This window comes from Quercus suber, unplaced genomic scaffold, assembly GCF_002906115.3.
Source record: "Quercus suber isolate HL8 unplaced genomic scaffold, Cork oak 2.0 scaffold_146, whole genome shotgun sequence".
Lineage (NCBI taxonomy): Eukaryota > Viridiplantae > Streptophyta > Magnoliopsida > Fagales > Fagaceae > Quercus > Quercus suber.
Genome location: NW_027069607.1, coordinates 234099 through 239704, shown reverse-complemented (window position 1 = coordinate 239704; position 5606 = coordinate 234099). Strand labels below are relative to the sequence as shown.

Sequence of the window (5606 nt, the reverse complement as noted above, 5' to 3'; positions counted from 1 at the left end):
CTTCCACCAAATATGAGATGTTTAGGTGTGAAAGAAGACATATTAATGGATTCACAACCATCTGTCAGATTATTGCATCAAATTGATTTCCCTTGCTGGCTCTCCCCATCTGATTTCTCTGTAGCTGAAAATTATGATGAAGATGACACTAGATGTGAATATGAAATTGTAGTACCAAGATATGAGATTCCAAAGTGGTTCAACCATCAAAGTGTTGAAAGTTCCATATCATTCTGGATTGGCCCAGAATTTCCAACATTTGCTCTTTGTCTTGCTTTTTGTCTACATCAGCTAACTGATAAAGATACATACAGTTGTGTTTGTGTTGTCCACATTTCCATCAATGGTCATAAACGACTGCTCATTCAGAGACTCTTTCGAGATTTTCAGTATGATCATCTGTGGTTTTACGGTGCACCTCATAGCCTATTGCAGCAAAAATTTGGAGACTTGATTCAAAGTGATCAGAATCATGTTGAGATTTCAAGTAAAATCTCTCATTGGACTAGTAAAACTGGTGGAAAAATTGCTCCTATCATTGAAAGGTTGGGGGTCCTTGTGGAATGCATTTGTCGTCCTAAGAGTTCAGTTATCATCCCTGAAAATGGTGAAAATGTTGATGATGGCTTTGACAACACTGTACTCTCGCCTTCACTACCTCTATTCCCCAATTCTAATGATTCAAATATACATCATGGGGGTTTCAACAATGTAGAAGTTTTAAGGCTTTCAACAGACACATCAAATAATGGTTTTGACTCAAGTTTGATGGGCATTCATAATGATGGGAGCGATTTGTGTGTGTCATCAGTTGCCTATCCCTTTTCAAGAATTGGATGTAATGACTCGAAGGTAGTGGATGGTGATGGGTTTGATTTGGGTTCTTCTTCAGTGGTCCATCCTTCTGTAAACAGTGACTCTGGCTTCAATCCATATCCACCATCAAAAAAATCGAGAACCCTTCAATCAAAATTTGAAGAAATATGCCAAGGTACTATTATTACATTGTATTCAATCAATTTCTTTTGCATTGTTGAATGCTGGAGTTCTTCTCCCCATTGCATTGTTTGATTTGCATAATCGGAGGTTTTTGTCACTTACTATTTTCTTTCTCAAAATTAAGGGGCTCATTCAAACGGGGTATTGATTCAATTTGAAAGGACATTAATGCAAAGAAAAATAGGAATTGATGGTCATTTGATTTGTTGTTGAATTCTATTTCTTGTAATGTTAAAAGAATTTTCAAAATTATTCTAGAAAACTACATTAAATTTATCTCGTTAATGGACAACTAAAGTCAAAATGCCTGTACTTTTTTAGACTCACAAATATCAATATCTAATTGGCCATAGTCAAGAGATTACTTAAAATGTTTAGAATTATAGGTTTTAATTAGTTGAGCATATTTGTTATGGCGTTTTGAAGGGGCTCAGTCTTATTAATTCAGAAATAGATAGCTTGAGTGAATGTTGCTGGAAAATTAAGGTTTGATTTTGGAATAGTCATGGTGCCATTGATTATCAGCTAGAAGACTCTGTTCAAACACAATGCACTATGTATTGTGAAATAAACTAATTAAATATGTAGAATTGTAGATTCTACCGACCAAAAAATAAAAATTCAAAAGTCGGAGTAGAAGTGGACCCTTTGGTTGAAAATTTAGGGTTGTATTGTCCGAAGTCACCTCCTTACTAAATTTGATACAATATCAAAGTTATTAAATATCTTGTAGATATTTGAGTCTTCTTGTAGAGTCTTGTAAATATCTGTGAGTCTTGTAGCTATCTGTCACAGCATAGAATATCCGGTAGATATTAGTTTAGTTTAGTAGTTTTATATTGTAGATTGTAAACAGAGTGTTAAGCTACATGCCACTTGTCATGTTTGTATTGGCTGACTTGAGATTGAATATTGTTGGTCAAATTGTTACTCTGTTTCTTTGAAACAGAGTCAGATATTTATATATACGAAATCATTTTCTCAAAGCTCTAGAATGTTCATTCTCTCTCTGCATGCCTTCACGTCTCTGCATGCTTTCCGCCATTGCTGAACCTTCTTCGAGCTTGCATTTTTTATTTCAACAAAAGTTGTTTGAAAGTTAAAACAATTTTACATAGCACCTCCTAGAAGATCCTCTTCAACATCTAACTGTTGGTCTAATCCTCCACAAGGCTTTACAAAGTTAAACTGTGATGCTGCAATAGACAAGAATTTCTCTGTTGCAGCTGGCTGAATTGCTAAAATTGGGGAGGGTTAATCATTTAGAGTGGCTCTAAGGGATGTATAGAGGCAGCAAAAGGTCAGTCACAGAGTATTGCTTGGAGAGTGAACTGTTGTATTAAAAAGGCCAAGCTGATAGCCTGCAATATTCCCAGATGCATCTTCCATTGGGTCAATGGGAATGGAAACAAAGCATTTCATGTCTTGGCTGGTTGGTCTCTGAAATTTTTTTGTTTGGTCCTTTTATCCTTTCTCTGGTCCAAAGAATTCTGTGGAAGTATATTTTCAGGAACTGGGATCTGTGCCTCTTGCAGTCAGTTCCTAGTTGTATATCCTTGTGGTTAAAGTATTTCCTCCTGATTATAAAATAAAAAAAAAAAAAAAACAATTTTACATTGTGGCCAGGTTTAAGGATTTTGCAGAACTCGGTATTTAACTAGAGTGACTTTAAATCTCAGGAATAGAATTTTCTCACTTCAAAAAGGGGAAAAATAATTGTTCTTATTTTATTTGAGTAGATTCCTGGAATCAGCCTCCCCAAATAAAAGTTGAGAGTGAAGTTGTCTACCAATCACCTCTCCTAGACCCTAAAAAAGTGGGAGTTATCTTTATTAAGTATGACCTTTTTTTTACATATATTTGAATAGCTTTTTAATTTTCTTAAAATTCTATTGAATTGGATGAGATAAAAGATGGGTTTCAATTTGCTTGTGCAATAGAGGCCTTAAAGCTATGATCACCCGCCCAGTGGAAAGCCTTAATCCAATGCTGATTTCCCCCCCTGTTGTTTGTGTGAAGTGGACTAGAATTCAAGTTTGTATCAACTTGTTTAAACATAATAATTCTATATCATCAACTTGGTTTGAAAAAAATATCTATGTTATGATCTGTTTGAAAAGTTATGCTCGTCTTTACATGATAAACATTTAAAAAAGAGTGCAATGATGCTTCTACCTAGTAAGAAATCCTATGCATGGATCACTTTTTTTGCTAGTTGGACATGTTTTGAATACATTTCTGCTTAAGATGTTTTCCTAAGAACTCATGGCAGCACCATTTTTTTTTTTTTCAAACTTTGGAGTCTCAGAACTAACGATTCTCTTTGTTTACAATTAGTTTTTCCCTGTTTTGATGTATACTTATACTTTGTTGCTTGGTTTTATTTGCCTTCTGCTATTTTGGGCCGAGTTTGTATTTCATACATAACTGGACTATTGATGTCCATGTAGTTCATCTATATTTCATTTTTATGCATAGAAAAGGGCTTAGAAAAGGCATAAAAACGCCAAAGCTAAAGAAATTTATTATTGGAGTTTAGAAATGGTTACTGGTAAGAATGTTTGAATTTATTATCTTCAGAAATAGAAGAAAGATATAAGAAGAATCCCACATTTTTATGGATAAAAGCCAATGATTTTCCCACCATTGTAACTAGTAAGTTCTAACAAAATGAACAGGAATCATTAGCAGATTGTGGTATCATTATTGTATGACTGTATGAGTCCTTCATTTTTGAAAAAATTGAAATGGTAGTTATAGATTATGGTATCATCACCGGCCTTAAGCTTGATTTCTAATTGTTCTCCAACCAATTCCGTAAGAGTTGGAAGTGAGATCTCCATAGTTTTTGCTAAATAATTTGTCTAGTATGCCAATCTTCACCAAAACACAGTGGCGATGTACCAATTTTTTTCATTGGTTATTACAGAGGATGCCTGTTATTTTGGGTGATAATGTATCAACCGATATATGGCTAAAAGGTTCTTCATCTTCATATCCAGATTTGGTAAGAGCTGTCTAAATAGAAGAAATAACAGCATTTTTATAGCTATATTTGCTACTTTAAGGATACATGGTACAAAATATTCCAAATTTATCATTCTTGTCTACCAATCTCCAGGTGTGTACCCAGTAACACCTGCAATGGGTAAGCAGTCTTTCGATGGACCAGAATGCATCAATGAGGTGAGGCTAGTTGCCTTTTTCTTTAACATAATGTATTTCCTTTCTAGTCTTGTGTATATGAATGTAAGGGAAAAGTTGATTAAGATTTGATAAATAAGGTCAATCAAGGGAAGAAGTATCTTATGAGACAGTTTCATGAGATCTCTCTCTCACAAAACAAGATGTGCGAGTCCTTCAAGCTGTGAGAGCATGAGCTCATGAGACCGTTTTATGAGATACCCTCTACAATCAAAAACCTATTTTGTTTTGTACAGATAAGATTAAAGATAGAGGAAAGCAAAAGGCAACTAAAAAAGAAGAATCCTTACTTATGTGGAGAAAAACTCTTGTGCAGAATCTTTCAAAGACCGATCCACCAAAAAGCTTTTAAAGGGAGCCCGAGATTGAAGGACGACACAACATGCAAGGATCAATTCCATGTTTTTATCAACAAAGGGAATTAAAGAAGAAGAATCATAATTAGAGGAGAAAAAGTATTCTGCTGAATCTTTTAACACTGATCCACCAAAAAGCTTTAAGAGAGAGCCTGATACTGAGGACAACAAAGCACTTCCATTCTTCACTGGATAAAGGGTGACCAACACTCAACATCTAGTGTTGTACATTCTCAAGATGGACCAGCTAAGTGCCAACTGAAGCCGGACTACGAGGAGTTAAAGCTGATTCAGGGCAAAATACTGATGAAACTGGCAAGCTATGCCACTCCGGCAACGAAGAAGGGAAACCTGAGGGGTGGTGGTGATAAAACTATCCGCCCTATTTTCATACTTTGGGAATTGGGAAAAGCTAGTGTTGTGTACCATGCTATGTAAATTCCCTGTGCATATATTGCACCTTGAACATAAATTTTATAAATTCTGTTGTTAGTGTTGCAAGCTACAGATGAATGCTTTTGTAACAGTAGGTGCAGTAGCTTGCAATATGCTGTGTTTTTGAAAAATTCCAGCTTCACTCATTTGCTGGAAGATTGTAAAAACTTGAAAAAGCTCATCAATGAATTTTTTTTTTTAATTTATATTTTAACATTGACACACAGAGATCGGATGTAAACTAAACCTATATAATGAACTGATATGTGGCAGATCAAATTAGATTAACACAAAAGGAACTTTTCGGACATAAAGGGTATCTCTGGCTCACTCAGGATCTACCACCAATTGTAAAACTGTGACATATATAGTTGAATGAATAATTTGAAACTCATCATCTTTGAATATATAGAAGGCTTTTTAAGTGGATGTTGAATGAATAATTTGAAACCTATCATCTTTGAATGGAGTATTAAATTAGATTTGTTATCTTCTCTGGCTGTTTTTTCCTCTCTCCTTTACCTTTTATTTATTTTTTATTTATCTTTGTAGCAGTGTTGATTATTGCCAGCTTGCTTGACTGAAAATGTAGCTCCAAGTTTAGCTTCAGCA

The 5606-nt window shown here is 34.8% G+C and overlaps 1 long non-coding RNA gene across 1 annotated transcript; it reads left to right on the top strand.

The window, feature by feature from the left end:
- The first annotated feature begins 3836 nt into the window (after window positions 1–3836).
- LOC136068983 (uncharacterized) lies at window positions 3837–5200 on the top strand. The gene is made up of 2 exons (XR_010630272.1): window positions 3837–4185; window positions 4520–5200. It is a non-coding gene; the product is annotated as an uncharacterized LOC136068983 (long non-coding RNA).
- Window positions 5201–5606: the final 406 nt, after the last annotated feature.